Here is a 17,614-nt window from a genome sequence, read left to right as displayed (position 1 = left end):
TACAGGAGAGGTTTGAGTGGGTAGGAGTTAAGGAAACGTTGTTCTAAATCTGCCATGAAGATGTTGGCATACTGTGGGGCCATGCGGGTGCCCATGGCTGTGCCGCTGATCTGGAGGAACAGGTCATCACCAAATTTGAAGTGGTTGTGGGTAAGGACAAAGTGGCAGAGTTTGGTAGCAAAGTCCGCTGTGGTTTTATCTGAAATGGTGTTCCTTATGGCTTGTAAACCATCATTGTGTGGGATGTTGGTATATAGAGATTCCACATCCATAGTGGCTAGTATAGTATTGTTAGGAAGATTGTTCAAATATTGTATTTTCCTCAGAAAATCTGTGGTGTCACGTACGTAGCTGGGAGCACTGATAGCATATGGTTTCAGAACAGAGTCCATATAGCCGGAAACACCCACTGTAATGGTGCCAATACCTGAGATGATGGGGCGTCCTGGGTTTCCTGGTTTGTGTATTTTGGGTAGAAGATAGAAAGTTCCTGGCCGAGGTTCCGCTGGTGTGTTTGTGAGGATCTGTTCTTGGATGTGTAGGGGTAGCTCCTTAATAATCTTGTTCAGTTCTTTTTTGTATGCTTGTGTGGGGTCTGAGTCCAATTTCATGTAAAAGGCAGTATTGGAAAGTTGTCTGTGGGCCTCCTGGATGTAATCAGTTTTGTTCATGATGACGACAGCTCCACCCTTGTCTGCCTCTTTAATTATAATGTCTGGGTTGTTCCTGAGATTTTCTATGGCTCTCCTTTCAGCATGGTTTAGATTTTGTTGTAAGCGATGGTGTTTTCTGGTCACATCCGTTTGGATTCTGTGGCGGAAGCATTCGATGTACAGATCTAGTGTGGTATTGCGTCCATCAGGAGGGGTCCATGTGGAGTCCCTTTTTGTGTAACTTCTTTTCGGTGGTAGTTGGTGGTCAATGTTCTGTTCATTGATGCGTTTGGAGGGTGATGGTTGTTCCCCAGTAAGTTGAGAGGTGTTGTGTTGTGGGGATGTAGTTTGTTCTACTTTGTCTTGTTCTTGTGTGTGATGAAAATACTCCTTCAGGCGTAAACGGCGGAAAAATGCTTCCAGGTCCCCGCAGAACTGAATCATGTGTTGGGATTTGGCAGGGCAGAATGATAGTCCCCGTGAAAGGACGGATTCCTCAGCTGGGCTGAGTGTTTGCTGTGAAAGATTGACAATGTTGTTGATCTTGTTTTGATTGGTGTCCTGTAGGTTGGAAAGGTTGCAGAGTTTTTTATTTTTCTGGTTCTTCAGTAACTCCAGTTGAGAGTGGTAAATGGTTTGTTTTTCCTTGTGGAACTTCTGCCAGGCCGGGTGATTCCTGATGGAGTTCTCCAGTGCAGAGAGTTCCTCCTTTATTAACTTCTGTTTGGAATACAGAATGCCGATAACAACTCCTCACCCACAATAATACAACCACCAGACTTAACATGGACACTGGTACCAGAGCCTGCAATAAACCCAGATGCCAACTTTGCTGCCACATACACCCAGACAACACCATTACTGGCTCCAACAACATCCAACATACCATCTCAGGACTATTTAATTGCTCATCCTCTAACATTGTGTATGCCATCAAATGCCAACAGTGCCCTTCAGCTCTCTATATTGGACAAACAGGCCAAACCCTACGCCAAAGGATAAATGGACATAAATCTGACATCAGGAACCAGAAGACAGAAAAACCAGTAGGAGAACACTTCAATCTCCCAGGACATTCTATACAAGATCTCAAAGTAGCTGTCTTACTACAAAAGAATTTCAGAAATAGACTGGAAAGAGAAGTTGCTGAATTGCAACTTATCACCAAGCTCAAAACCATGGAGGGACCTGGTTTGAACAGGGATATCGGATTCTTATCTCATTATACATGATAAGCGATCTTCAGCCATCTCAACCCTTGCTTTTTCATGCAAAACCATTTGCAGTCGTTTGCGGTCATCAACAGCTATCAGTCAGTCAATCACCCATTTCCACCACCCTTCTGAGTGATCCCCCATCCCCACCCCTCCCCACCCCTTCTCTACATAAGTGCCTGGAAACTTCCATTTCACTGTATCTGAAGAAGTGTGCATGCACACGAAAGCTCATACCAAAATAAAAACTTAGTTGGTCTTTAAGGTGCTACTGAAGGAATTTTTTTTATTTTACTTTAAAGCCCTAAACGGCCTTGGCCCAGTATACCTGAAGGAGCATCTCTACCCCCATCATTCATCCTGGACACTGAAGTCCAGCTCTGAGGGCCTTCTGGTGGTTCGCTCACTGGGAGAAATAAGGTTACAGGGAACCAGGCAGAGGGCCTTCTTGGTAGTGGCGGTCTCCCTGTGGAATGCTTTCCCATCAGATGTCAAGGAAATAAACATTTATCTGACTTTTAGAAGACATCTGAAGGCAACCCTGTTTAGGGAAGTTTTTAATGTTGGATGTTTTATTGTGTTTTTTAATATTCTGTTAAGAGCCACCCAGAGTGGCTGGGGAAACCCAGCTGAATGGGCGGTGTCAGGTTTTAACAACCCTCGCCCCTCCCAGCCACCCCACCTGATATCGGACAAAAAACAATGGTAAGTGACCAAATGGTTTAGGGACTGTATCAATTTTGCCTTCTCCTCAGCAAAGCACACACAAAGCAGGAAAAGCAATATTCCTGTTCCAAATTTTATTTAAAAGGTTAAAACAAGACAACTTAAAAATCAGTGCACATATATTAAAGAGGTTACAGACAGGAAAATAATAAAGTATATAATTTCTCTAGCTAATACATACGTATAGATCAGAGTTCCAATACATGAAGTGAAGTCGTAGGGTAATGGGGTCCGCAGACCACTCCCTCTCACAGCCTCATGCTGAGCAGAGCCTTTGGCAAGCTGCAGTTTGCAAAGTGCAAAGTCCCATTACCCGAGCAACTATTCTTCTCCAATTTGCCCCCGAGGGGTTCTGTTTTTGAACCAATCAAATAGCTGTATTAATTAAGACTTGCCAATGACTTTAGGTCAGGCATCCCCAAACTGCGGCCCTCCAGATGTTTTGGCCTACAACTCCCATGAGCCCTAGCTAGCAGGACCAATGGTCAGGGAAGATGGGAATTGTAGTCCAAAACATCTGGAGGGCTGAAGTTTGGGGATGCCTGCTTTAGGTGTAAAGCATAACTTACAGCTGTCCATAGTTAAGCAACTAAGTGGGCCCTGGAATGTCTAAGGGTGACTCCTCGTTTCTTCTCAGTACTGTAGAACAAATCAAGCTTGCTTTTCTGATATGTTGCTCAAGTTCCCCCTCTGAAATCATGAGATTTAAGGAAAAGTACACGTTGAATTCTTTGTTCTTCTGCAGTCTGGAGACTGTCAGGTTGTTCCAAACAGAACTATTAAAGAAATAAATTGATATATCTCCTGTGCAGGGTATATTTTTCACATCCTGCAAATTGTATTTTATCTCTCTTTCTCTGTGTCTTATGTTATTGCTTGCTTTTCTAAAGAAAATTCAAACCAAATTAACAGCAAAATAATAAGTTAATATAAAACATGCCTGCACCAAAATGTTGTATTGTCCATTTTAGTTTTTATCATAGACTTGCTTGGATTTGTGTCTCTGTGATTCAGAAATAGATGCCAGTAGCTGAGAGATGAAGGGCTATATTTTTATGGAAAGTTGTACTCCTGTGTATGCAAATATTATAGAGCCTTCAAACTTTCAAATCTCTGGGTGACCCGTTCTTCTAATCCCACATTAGTTTACTGAGGAACCTCTTGCTCTATCTGAAAATACTGGGGACAAGTGAATATTCAAGGGTACATGCAGAGTTCAAGTGGGCCAGCCCTGTTGCACCTTGGCATTGCCCTACATGGGTCATGAATTAGAATAGATAAAAGACAGGGAGGGAAAAAATTTTAAACCAGATTTTAAAATTAAAATTAGATTTTTTAAAAATTTCAGATGCAATTATCTCACTTAAAATTAAGCTGATTTAAAAATAAATATGAACTTCGTGATTTTTAAAAATATCCTAATCTGAATTTCTGATCTCATTGTCCTACTTTTCTTTGTAAAGCGAAAGCAGTATGGAAAACATATAGATATCACAATAGTTAATCTATCTAGTGACCAAATCAGGGAGTAACATGCAAGCATAGGCACTAGAATCCAGGTGATGCCCTCTTGTGTCTCACCAGAAACATCCATTATATGCCTGATCTTGTAGTATTTTATACCCAAGCAGCTGAGCCCTGCAGTGCATTCAGTTCAAAAATTATTAATGCTGATGACCAAACTACCTGAACAAATCACTTTCCATTTCATGAATGATTGCTACTTTCTCCAGTAACTACAATTTCTTGCTGTTGGAAACTTGATTGCAACCCAATTTTACTCATATTTATGCAGAAACAAGTTCTTCTTTGTTAACTGAGCCATATTTCCAAATAACAGTGTGTAGGATTGATGCCTTAACCTTCAAGTAATTATTTGCTTAGTATTCTTACATGTGTACATGGCTTGTCTATAAAAAGATATTGGGCTGGCTTCAGCTAAACAGTTGTGCTAACAGGGGCCAGTGCACCAAGTCCTACTACTGGTAGTACAGCTGGGGTGCGCTCCCCCCGCCCTTCCAAATCTACTTAGATGGGGTCCAGAGAACCCCTGGAACAATATATGGGGGAAGGAGGGAAGAGATCGTTTTGTCTGGAAAGCAGTAATGTTTGCACTAATGGAATGATAGTTATAGTGTGATGTTGAATTCCTCTCATAGTTCTAGAGTACGGAAGACAATCTGAACTGCATGGCCAGAGACTTAGAATTACACTTTTAGATATTAAACCTCTATTTACATGCAAACCAATATGCTTTTTTCCCTTATTTTTCAGTTAAAATGTATGCTTGCTCAGGAAATACACCAATTTCAAAATGAGTTATGGATTTAAATAAATGGCTTTTTTCTTGGTGATTTAAATTACTGTATGGGTTTTACCCAGTGTTCATCTTACTCAGAGCAGACCCATTTGAATTAATGAGCATGATTATCTTATTAAATGTGCTATCCTGAGTGGAACTTCAGCTATACAAATAAAATGTTTTAAGTGTGTTGTAAAGTGCATTATACAAATATGACACTAGATGGGGATGGTGAGTTATGGCAAATTCAATATATATTGAATTTTCACAGTGTTTTTTATATGTGTCTAGATTCCACCTTTCCTGCCAACCTAGCAGTTCGAAAGCATGTCAAAGTGCAAGTAGATAAATAAGTACCGCTCCGGCGGGAAGGTAAACGGCATTTCTGTGTGCTGCTCTGGTTCGCTAGAAGCGGTTAAGTCATTCTGGCCACATGACCTGGAAGCTGTACGCCGGCTCCCTCGGCCAGTAAAGCGAGATGAGCGCCGCAACCCCAGAGTTGTTCGCTACTGGACCTAATGGTCAGAGGTACTTTTACCCTTTACTTAGATTCCACCTTAGTTGTGTCCAACCCTGATTTAAACCAATCTACCCTGTTAAGAATGTACAGCAAGCACTTACCCCGTGGCTGCACATTGCAGGGAAAGATGGGAAGTTCTGGGCAAGCTTTTCTTTTTCAGGAAGCTTTGTCTCCCATAAATTGCTTCTCCATGAGAATAGCCTAGGGCTCCCTAGAACAGTCTTAAAAACCCTGCTATGGCGAAAAGGTAATGCTAGGTAATCACTGTAGACATAATTCTCATTTTTTGCCTTTGTTCCTGAAAAACAGTCAATCAAATTTGGTTAACTCAGAAATAAACTAAAACCAGCTATTGTTCAGAGTTAATACCTGTTAATAAAACATGATTGGCTTTCAGCAAAGGATTCTGGTGAAATTGCTGTGTTTAAAGGTGTCCGATAGTTTGGTTTTGAATGTGGGTAACATAATGGCAGGAGGTGGCATTTTCAATTGTTTGAGATAGTAAGATTTCTGCAATTATGGCCAGGTGAATATTGTTTACTCTACACTTGATTCCTGGGTTATATTCTGTCCACTGTGCCAAAAACTATGGTTCTGTCAGAATTCTTTACAATGGAAACAAAACACAAAATTTGTACTTAAATGAATTATCGAAGTAAGATAAAACGCATGAATATGTGCCCATTTTTGATGAGTAAAGATGGTAGTGGTGAGGGTGGTGGCTGGACTCAAACTCCCACATCATGTTCCTTCTGGGGTAGTTTGCCCACCTTTGGGCCCCACCATGCACTCACCTGCCACCTGTGGCTCCTAGAAGCTGTTGGCATGTGGCAGCAGCCACACCCAGGGAATGGCTTCAACTGGCTGGCCTGACCAGGTGAGGATAGCTGATGCGTCTCAAACCCTTGCCCTGCATGCAAAGACAGGCTCCTGCAGATTGAGCAGACAAGACCAATAGTGGGTCCAATGGTCAAGAAGGCAGTTTTTGCATGTGGTGTAGAGGGAAGTGAGAGGCAGATGGGACTCATCCACCTGGGAAGGTAGCTCATCTAGGAGAAGGAAAACTCTGATCCTAAACCTCCTCTGCCTTGTGGGATATCTTCTGGAGAAGAAAAGGGTAAGGAGTAAACTAAGGGGTATGCAACCTAAGGCCCGGGGGCCAGATGCGGCCCCATCGCCTTCTCAATCCGGCCCGCGGGTCCGGGAATCAGTGTGTTTTTACATGAGTACTTTTATTTAAAATGCATCTCTGGGTTATTTGTGGGGCTAGAAATTCGTTCACTCCCCCCCCTCCCAAAATATAGTCCAACCCACCACATGTTCTGAGGGATGGTGGACCGGCCCTGGCTGAAAAAGGTTGCTGACCTCTACACAAATTCGGAGTGGAGTCTATAAGTTCTGCTTATGTTGATTTTGATACTAATGTGACGAGGTAGTCATGACTTATTTCCTCCTTAAATGAACAGGATTTAGGAAGCAGGTATAATGAGTTGGATCCAGACTATCTCCTACCCTTTGAGATCAGGACAACCGAAAAACTTGCTGAACATAAAGGTGGTCCCTATGGTTGACAATGAAAAAAATATTTGCAAGTACCATAGTCAATGAGTTTGAATTTGAATATCAGGTGGATGTAAACAACTGATTCATCTGGATGGGAATCCCCTTTAAGCTGGATCATTGCAGCTAAGGCTCTCTCTTTCCCACTGAGCATAGCTTCAGTAGAAAAAAAACATGCTCTCATTTTAATTTGGGCATTCTCTCTTTCTTGTTGTGCTTGTTGGTGGAAATGGGGATGCTGTGTCTTTAAACGCCTTTCCTTTCCTCAGCCTTGAGGAGGCAGTTACACTCAAGTCTTTGAATGAGGGAGAGAGGGGGTGTGGAAGTAGCCATTGGCAGAGCTCTCTATGCCATCTCTTCAAACAGCTGGGGTCTGGTTCCTTCTGAGCAGCTTGTCAGAGCAATTAGCTTGCTGTAGCAGTGGCGAGGAGCATTCACATTGCATTTGAAGCTGGGGGTGGGGTGAGGGCTGAAAAGAAACAGATGATTCCAAGAACCAAGGTCTCCTGGCAAAATTCCTCTGGTAACCGTTCATGGCAATGAGGTCCTTGTTGAGAAGGGGAAATAGATGACCTGCTCAGTGTGCAGCTTCCACTGGGGTGAGTTTATTTTTAGACTGAAGTCTCTGATGATTTTGGTATGGTGGGGAGAGAGAAAGCAAGATAAATGTCTTGTTGATTGCAATGGATCTAACCATCCTTGTAATTTAATTGTGTAGCTGTTTGGCTGTTTTGGTACGTCAGTGAGAGGGGCACCTGCCTTTATAAGGTTTTTCAGAATGGTTTTTCTTCTGAATGGTACAGGAGTCTGATTTCATTTCTTCTCCCCATGCTTCCTCCTCCTCCTCCAGGCTTGCAGGGTCTCTGTGCCTCCTGTATCATCAGTGTTTTCCTTTTTTCTTTTTGTGATATGCTATGCATCCACCTAGAGGGAAGAAGGGAATCCCCTGTAAACATACGCAGCTCTTTTGTGTCATGAAGGAGGTCTCCCTGCTGGACTTGTGCTGGGATTCCGTGGTTTTTTTAACTCATGCTTTGGTTTTATGATGGGAAGCCAAGCACCCATCACTATCCTCATTCACAAATCCTGCACATTTCCCCCCTTTAAGGATTTGTTTAGATCTGAGGAAAGGATGTTGGCTGTTATATTTTAGCAACCACTTAACCATGTATATGCCATTCAACACAACTGGAGTGAACTTATGCATATTGGTTTTCTTTCTTGCTTGCTTTGATGGTCAAGCTGGGTTTTTGTGTTGGTTTTTGTGTTGGAATTCTCCAGGAGGAATTCCCCTGAACCTGATCTAGTGCTCCGTCTATCCTTTTCCCTTTCATCTTTCAAATTCCTGGATGAATGAATGATAAACACTGCAGATGCATCCCTAGCTTTCAAAATCCAAACTGGGCTATTTTGAGGGGTTCGGATTGATGAAGCAGACAAAAATATGAGAGCTGCCTCTATTAGGTGGCTTAGCCATAGGTATTTTGTTGCTTGTGCTGGATGGTAATTGCTTCAGCAAGTGGGTGTTCTCTTCTGTTTTTGTCCTTCTGCTTATGAAACCAATGTTCAGCAAGAGGGGGTGGGCGGGCGGGTGATGGAATTGCTGTTGCCTCCCCTTTGTGCCTCTCCTTTTCAAGCCCCACTCCTAGTATCTGGTAGCTCAGCTAAGGGGGGGTTTCTTTTTGCTTGTCATCTTCCAAATGCAAGACATTTATGATTGCATTATTGCTGTATGTGCTATACCTGACATCAAAGTAAGCTGCAATAACGGCTGTCTTTTGCAGTATCTTTACTTGTAGGCTTCTTTTTTTAATGGTCAGATAGGAAAGAAAGTAGAGGATGTGGGTATGAGCAGATAGCTCATTCAACCAGTTTTCCTAATCATTAGCATGTTCTTCATATAACATTAGAACCTTTATTTGCTGTTCAGTGAAGGTTAAGTTACGTTTCCTTAAAATCATTATTGGTTTTCCATTCATTGTCATTTTACTGCCCCACTTGTTCAGTGGACAGCAGAAGTTAATGAAAAGTTGGACTTAATCTGTTTGTGAAATTTGAGGTGATTTGCCTTTGAAAGAGATGCAGTGCAACCTGATTTCCTTCATTCAGACTTCGAATAGGAAAGAGTTAAGATCTATTTTTATGGTTGATCATGTCTGCCCCCATGTGCCCCCCCCCATTCTGGAAACAAGCAGCTGGCCCTGTATTTGCAAGTGGCTGAGAGCCCCCATAACTCTCCCCCTCCAATCACCGGTTTCTGAAGAAATACTGTCATCGGGCATATAGAACTGTGGCAAGGAGCAGCAGTGCCCCACAATAAAGGGTTAAAAGGAATTCCAACTGTGTCACAAGTCTTGACATTACAGAGGAGGTGGATAATTTTCATGCTACATTTTCAGGAAATCCCCATGGTAGACAGACCCCTTAACTGTTGCCAGGAGACCATTTTGACGTCACTGATGGCAGTTCCTGTCTGCATGTGAGTGCAGTGAACATCCTTTAACAGAGAAACAGTAGCTGATGTGAAACTGGTAAATATGTGCTTCGAAAAAGACAATCTGGCCCCAAGCCCAACTCATTTCTTCTTTAAGACTTTGACTGCAGCTGTGAAGCTTGCAGAACTCATGCTCACAGCAAAATCTCCAACCTTGCTGCACGATTTTTAATGTTGATGCCTGTCTGTTCCTAATGGCTAGACAGAAAAGGATTCTCTCCAGGCTTTTGCGTCATCAAAAGGGAAAGCCCTTGCTTTCTTTTGGTGCATCCCTTAAATGGGAGGAGTATGAAAATGGGGGAGGGATAAACAGTGAGCCCTTGCATCAAATCTTGAGAATAAATGGAGAATGCATAGAAAAAGGTATCCTGATTGTTCCCCTCTTTTTTTTAACCTCCAGATGGGTTTGCAGGGAGAAGGGGAGAGAAACAAGATGCAATAAAGCAGGCTGCAGAAGAAGTCGCTAAATTCTTCCATGTCATTCTGTAATCCTGACTTATTTCAGAACATGAATAGCAGCAAAACCCTTTTGAAAACAATGCAGAATATGTGGCCATGCATTCCTCTTGTTCCTGCGGATTTGCAATTCTGTCCTTGGAAAAGAAATTAGAGCTGTGCCAGCTGATATGTCTTAATTACAATTAGATCTTAAGATTCGCCTTGTCAGGCATCACATCTGAAGAACTACAGTTTTGTCAGTTTCCTATTGGGAGATAAGAATTGCCATGTTGGATCAACCAAAGATATGATATGTCTATCCTGGCACTCCTTCCACCTTTTTAAAAATAATGGCCAGCTAGATGACTCAAATAAATGCACAAAAGGAGCATGATTAACATTATTTTATTATGTATTTTGTATACTCATTTTGTATTTTTCTGTTGTGAACAGGCCTGATATCTTTGAATGGTGATACAGTCATACCTCGGTTTAAGTCCGCTGCGGTTTGAGTACTTTCAGTTTAAGTACTCCGCGGACCCGGAAGTGTTTACTTCCTGGTTCCACGACGCACGCATGCGAAGAAGCGATCTGCGCGGTTCACGGATGCGCAGAAGTGCTCTATTGGCGCTTCGCGCAGAAGCGCTATCGGAGCTCAGTTTAAGTACTTTTCGGGGAGCGAATGGCACCACGGAACCAATTGAGTACTTAAACCGAGGTACCACTGTATACATACATACATACATACATACATACATACATACATACATACATACATACATGTAGTAGTGGGACTCATTTACATTCGTAAAGTCTAAGCGCTTTATATGCGTTATAACACTGTGACACCAGACACCGTCCATCTGGCTGGGCTTCCCCAGCCACTCTGGGGGGGCTTCCAACAAAATATTAAAATACAGTAATCCATCAAACATTAAAAGCTTCCCTAAACAGGGCGGCCTTCAGATGTCTTCTAAAAGTCTGGTAGTTGTTGTTCTCTTTGACATCTGGTGGGAGGGCGTTCCACAGGGCGGGTGCCACTACCAAGAAGGCCCTCTGCATGGTTCCCTGTAACTTGGCTTCTCGCAGTGAGGGAACTGCCAGAAGGCCCTCGGTGCTGGACCTCAATGTCCGGGCAGAGCGATGGGGGTGGAGATGTTCCTTCACGTATATTGGACGAAGGCCGTTTAGGGCTTTAAAGGTCAGCACCAACATTCTGAATTGTGCTTGGAAACGTACTGGGAGCCAATCTAGGTCTTTCTTTTGTTATGTGGTCTCGGCAGCCGCTCCCAGTCACCAGTCTAGCTGCCGCATTCTGGATTAGTTGTAGTTTCTGGGTCACCTTTAAAGGTAGCCGCATGTAGAACACATTGCAGTAGTCCAAGCGAGAGATAACCAGAGCATGCACCACTCTGGTGAGACAGTCTGCGGGCAGATAGGGTCTCAGCCTGCGTACCAGATGAAGCTGGTAAACAGCTGCCCTGGACACAGAATTGATCTGCGCCTCCATAGACAGCTGCAAGTCCAAAAGGACTCCCAGCCTGCGCACCTGGTACTTCAGGGGCACAGTTACCCCATTCAGGACCAGGGAGTCCTCCACACCTGCCCGCCTCCTGTCCCCCCAAACAGTACTTCTGTCTTGTCAGGATACAACCTCAATCTGTTAGCCGCCATCCATCCTCCAACTGCCTCCAGACACTCACACAGGACCTTCACCGTCCTCACTGGTTCTGATTTGAAAGAGAGGTAGAGCTGGGTATCATCCGCATATGTGGCACTGTGGAGTCCCGTCTTTTGCCTACAGGATTTCCCTGTATGAAGTTTACAACATGTTTAATTGAATCACTTCTTTGTTGTGTCTAGATCTAACCTTAGTATTCTGTTTATTTTCATATTGATTTTTATAGCAGTGGTGGCTGATAACTGGTGGAAGGTATCTTCTGTGTTCATAGCTACTCCTTAAAACTACACCTAAAATGATTCCTGCGTGTATATTTAGGACATATTGTCCTAAAGAAATCCGTAAGTTATATAATGTTTTCACTGTAGCCATATGGGCAGTGGCTTGGCTGGCATCCTGACTGTATGTGTCTAGAATGAAAGCAGCTAACCCTTCAAATGTGACATTGAGAAATTGCCATCTAATGACTATCGAGGATGTGACATACTATCTGAAGCAGCCATCCTGATGATAAACTTTTGAGGACCCCCCCCCAATCTACTGTGGCATCACCCCAAATGTCTGTGACTGACACATCTCATCCTGGTAGTTAAAATAAACATGGGCATCCACTTTTGTATTTCACAAGCTATTCCCTCTGACAGTGGAAGTTTCTCTCCTTGTTTTCCTGCAAAGGACTACAGACAATGTAATTTCCGTTACAGGAGTTGCAGTCCAATGAGATTGCTTGGGACAGCTGCTTGGGCCTAGTGCTGAGTTGGATAAGGTTGTAAAGCAGTGGCTCATAAGTGGTTCTGTCAGTGGCTCTTCCAAATATTGTGTAATGTCTAAAAACAGTTTTCACAGCCTAAGTCTTAAACTGGATTCCATGGCAACATTCAGCCCTTGCATTTTTTTCTGTCTTAGTCTTTCTTTAGTTAAACCTTGATGAGATAGCTGCTAATACCTTATTGATGTGGCACTCATTCACCTCTCCCCCCTTGCTTTTTTCAATAAGTGTGAAGCCCCTCCGCCAAAAAAGCATAGTATAAAACTTGACTCTTGTCATCCTCTTCTAAGGAACAAAATGGATATATGAGAACCAGTTTGATGTAGTGGTTAGTGTGAGGAAATAGGGCCTGGGAGACCTGGATTCTGATCCCTGCTCTGTCATGAAGCTCACAGGGTGATGTGGGTCTGATCACTTTCTCTCAGCCTAACCTACCTCAAAGGTGTTTCTGAGGATAAAACGGGGGCAGAGAGAGCCATGCATATGCCACATTGAGCTTATTACAGGAAAGTCAGGATGTCAATGTAAGAATGAATAAAAATAGTGCAGACTGGCCTGATCTACATATGCAACTGAAAGAGATAGGAGAGCGGACTGCACCACTTTGTACTACAGGTACGAAATCACATTTTTGAAAGATACTTACTTCTGTAAAACATCTTCAATAGGGTGGACAGCGACCACCTCCCAATTGCAATCATACTTCGATGGATGTGCCCTAGTTTGTCCACCCAACCTGCTCACCAGGCGTCACAGTCGCTAGCACCAAAACGTAAGAAATGGAACTTCTTTCTGGAACATGAACTTAAAGTCCACCTAAATTCTTCCGCAAGTATGGCCTTGAAAGCCCATTTTGTAAGATTATTCAAAAGTTAAAACCTATGAAAGGTGTATGTGTGTCAGAGATGCTACTCAGCTGGGCACCTTTTGGTCTAGGACCAGCCCAGAGAGGACTGAAACAGCTGCTTCAGGCAGTCTAATTTCGATGCTGTGAAGAAGAGCGGAGGGGGAAATAGAGCTCACCCATGCAGTGCAAACAAAGGATAAAAACACCTTCAGCATCCAGAGCTTTGGGGTTCAGGAAAAAAGTTCCTAAGATAGTGAGGGACACAATTGGGATTTATACATACGTGTGTGAGAGAGAGTGAGAGTGAGAGAGAGAGAGTTCCTCCCCCGCCTTATAGTATTAAAATTGAGGATCGTCCAGTTAAATTGATGGGCAGCAAGTTCAAGCAAACTATGAAACTCATGCCACAAACAAGATCTGGTGTGGGCCACTGGCTTAGGTGCCTTCAAGAGGAGACCAGACAAATTCAAGGTGATGGCTATCTGGAGCTTCCATGTTCAGAGGCAGCTCTGAAGGCCACTTGCTGGGGACCTATTGCCATGACAACCAGAGGTGAATATGTCATGGCAACGATAGAAGCATGAGGTAACACCTTGAGATGCTAGGCTAGGCCAACTTCTGCAGCTATACCACTGGAGTGGGTGGGCTGGCAGCTTGACTCAGTGGATTTAACAGCATAAAGCTGGACTTTAATTCCCCCTTGCAGGAGTTCCAATGATGTGGGGATATTATGAGCAACGAGGTGACATCTGTCTTGATTTGTTGAGCTTGCAAACTCTGCTCACTTGGCATGACTGTTCAGTATGAGTTACGTCATGAAAATCCAGCCAGCCAAGTGAAATCCTTGGTGGCAATAATTTTAATCCCTTTGGTGGATTTGTTTTGTCACTGGCTGCTGTACTAATTAGAGGTGCTGATCGCACCTGTATGTCAGAAGACCTCTGTGTGGCTTTCTCTCTCTCAAGCTATCCAAGCTATTAGCATTCTAACAGCTGCTCTGAGAACAGAGTGTGAAGTGACTGTCTAGCCACTGTAATGTCTGAGAAAATCTCTTCTTCCTCAGTTATGTACTCTGCACAAAGATGGATACAAGATATTCCAGCATTATCTAGATAAAAGGAAGCCATGCTCCACTTAACGAGAATGGAGCAGAGGTAATATCCTTGTAGGGATGAGAATGAATGGATTCTTGTTCCTTTACTCAGTCTTTGTTTTGGATTCAATTTCATGTGCCCTGAGGGGATCCTGCAGTTTTTCTAGTGCAGAATGAACCCCTAGCATTTTAAAGAATTCATTTGTTAGGAAGAACTTGTAAGTAGGGAGCAGGAAAAGAATAGGAAGGGCTCATCTCAGAAAATAAGTTCTTTAAAAGTGTGAGACAGACTTCCCTAAAAAGGATGTGTGTGGGGGGGAGCCGGCTTCCCTGCATGTCTTTTAAGTTTATTTTAAAATACCCCAACTTGCATGGGTCAACAAATATTAGCTAGCCTTGATTGTGATAAAATTAGCATCCAAACTGCCAAAAGACAGGAACTGATGAAATGGAATTCAGGTTACAAATACTTGAAATACAATTCAAGTAATGATTTCTCAGTGTCTGAATAATTTTGAGAAAATTATTCAGACACTGAGAAATCATTACTTGAATTGTATTTCAAGTATTTGTAACCTGAATTCCATTCCTTGAAAGCCCCAGTACTTGTTTGCGTCTGGCTGATTGGAGTCATTGCCCACTGGAGTGTTGGTTTCTTGAGGAAGCTGAGCCCAGTGGTTCTCAAAGCTCAGTAAGATTCTTTAACCACTGAAATCAATACATATTAGCACACGTGAAGGCTCCGAGGTTTTAAAACACTTTAAAATCACAGAATATGTTTTGTGTAATGCTGAGGAGAGTGAAGCTTGGTCATCATTCGAAAGCTGCAGGTCTCCCACCTTCTAAGTGGAATTTTGAAATGTAGATTGGCTCTCAGTGTGATGAAAAGTTCCTGACATAGGTCAAGCAACATGCCCAACCCGCATATTCATGCATAGTATATACTTCTATATTGTGGACTTTCCTTTCAGCCATTGACAGGATTTATTATATTTAAGAGCTGTCCCATAATGTAACATTCCCTGGGAGTTGCATGAGCTCTCCGTTTATAGAACGTGAATTGTATACAATGTAATTGCTGTTCAGTCGCTGTTTGGAACTCAATGTTTGGTGCTGCATTATGATCTTTGAATGTTTGTACACTGTATATTTTTGTTATTAAATATTATCCATATCTGCGAATACTGTGTATCAGGCATGTCCAACAGGTAGATCGTGATCTACCGGTAGATCACTGGACGTCCGTGGTAGATCACTGGCAGATCACTGGTTCCCCCCAAAGAAGTTTGACAACTTTGGCTCCCCTAAAAAAAGCTCAACATTTTTGCCCTGCACCCCCTAAAAATGTGGCTTTCTTCCTCCCTAAAAGAAGCTCAACAACTGTGACCTGAACCCCTAAAAAGGGGGTAGATCACTGCCAGTTTTTAACTCTGTGAGTAGATCTCAGTCTCTTGGGAGTTGGCCACCCCTGCTGTATATTTTGGTTTATATTGACTTGTTTGTCTTTGTAATTTATTTTATAGTAGTAATAGGCAGTATTTTTTTTGTCGCCCCAACAAGCTTGAGTTCTGGCATGCACAAGAGAACTCCAGAAAAGGAAAGCATCAATAGCAGCTATTACACATAGGGTTTGTTTGTTTGTAGGTGTGTTTTTCTTTTATTATTAAAACAACAACAACAACAACAACAACAACAACAACAACAACAACAACAACAACAACACTATTGGCACCTGAGGACTGAAGACAGAGCTGTGAGCAGTGTGCTCTAATGGCTCATGCCTGCCGGTTTAAACAGCTGTGGCCTTCCTCAGCACCTGCGACAGAGCACTTGTGGTTGGGGTGAGCATGTAGGCGGCTGGATGAGAGGAAAGATGAGCAGGTTGTTCCAATCAGTGGCATTTAGTTACTTACTGTAGGTCCCTGGAAAATTGCATTGTGGGCCCCAAACACTTGACTTCCAATGCAACCAAATGCCCTTCACCATTAGGACAAAATGGGTAAGGCAGGCATTATTTTCTGAACCTTTTGTGTCAGCTATGTTTGTTCTGAGAATTGGTTTCCTCTCTTCTTTGCTCCCACCATTATCTCTACAGGCTTCTCTACATTGGGTTAGTAGATACCGGTAGCATGATTTTGCTTTGCATTGGGATGCTAAATCTGTTGTTTTCTGACAAGTGAAGCACCCTGCTTGCTTTGAAATTGTGTTGCATGAACGGCTTTGGTTTAAGAACAGACTTCCGGAACGGATTAAGTTTGTAAACCAAGGTACCACTGAAATAAACTTGTCTTGTTGCTTGTAGCGATGGAGCCTGTTGCCATGGAGGCATGATTCAGATTGGTTGACCCAGAGGCCAGTGTGCAAACAAATAGAGAACAAGAACATCATCATTTAACCTTGCAGAATGGTCTAATTTAGTGAGATGTGACGTTAATGCCAAAACCTTGTGCAGAGTTGTAGAACTGAGGTACTAGCATTTGCTCCTACTACTGTACTGGGAATTTTTGTTTTGGAAGGAACTGAGACAAAAGCTGTGTTTTCTGCCACCTCTGGTTTGTCTGAACAGGCACTGTTGAGGTCTGAGTAGAGACCCAATACACATGCTGTGATAAGCCAAACCATGGCTTACTGAGCATGGATGCTAACTCTTAAGTTTGTGCCAGCCCCACTCTTCTCTTTCCAAAGCTGGGAAGAGGGCTGGCTTAGCATTACGTGCAAACCAGTACCTTTGTCTGCTTTGCTCTGAACAAACTGCTGAGATGAAGCCACAATCCTCAGTTCGGATATTGTGGAAAACCAAACTTGTTTCATTTATTATTTGTGCTTACATCCTGCTTGTTTCCAAATGGCCCAAAGTGTGTTACCTAAACACTGCAGTTAAAAATATATACAATATACATTAGAATGATAAAAGCCATTAACAGCCCCCCTGCCAACATCAGAATATCATAACACAGAACTGCAGTGTAAAGAAATGTGTCCTGACCAGTTGTTGGATGTGTACAGTGATAGGTCAAGACACACCTCGGGGGGGGGGGTGTCGCTTGAGAAAATGCCCTTTCACGCGCTGTAGTGGTAGCACTACAAGCAGGCCCTCCCTTGCTGATCATAACTCCCAGGCAAAGTTGATATGGGAGGAGGTACTCCTTCAGATGTTTTGGGCCCAAGTTATATGTATAGGGCTTTATGTATCAATATTAACGCCTCAAATTCAGTTTGGCAGTGAATTGGCAACTAGTACAAATCTTTCAACCAGCGTCATATGTGTCTGGTCAGAGATGATCAGCAGCAGCCTCGCTGTTTCACTCTGCACTATT

At 42.9% G+C, this 17,614-nt stretch overlaps 1 protein-coding gene across 9 annotated transcripts in view; it reads left to right on the top strand.

Moving 5' to 3' along the window:
- R3HDM2 (R3H domain containing 2) overlaps positions 1-17,614 on the top strand; it is a 133,211-nt gene that overhangs the window by 47,363 nt on the left and 68,234 nt on the right. The window contains exon 1 of one of the 9 annotated variants that reach the window (XM_088662808.1): positions 7,261-7,574. The exons of the other annotated variants lie outside the window; for them this stretch is intronic. The gene's annotated coding sequence lies outside the window, so the exon portion shown is untranslated. Of the gene's footprint in view, positions 1-7,260; positions 7,575-17,614 lie in introns of those variants that run through there. 9 annotated transcript variants of the gene reach the window in all.

The sequence above is a fragment of the Zootoca vivipara genome, chromosome 2 (genome assembly GCF_965207765.1).
Source record: "Zootoca vivipara chromosome 2, rZooViv2.hap1.1, whole genome shotgun sequence".
NCBI classification, from domain to species: Eukaryota; Metazoa; Chordata; class Lepidosauria; order Squamata; family Lacertidae; genus Zootoca; species Zootoca vivipara.
Note: the sequence above shows the minus strand (reverse complement) of the source record. Positions and strands in the feature narration are given on the sequence as shown.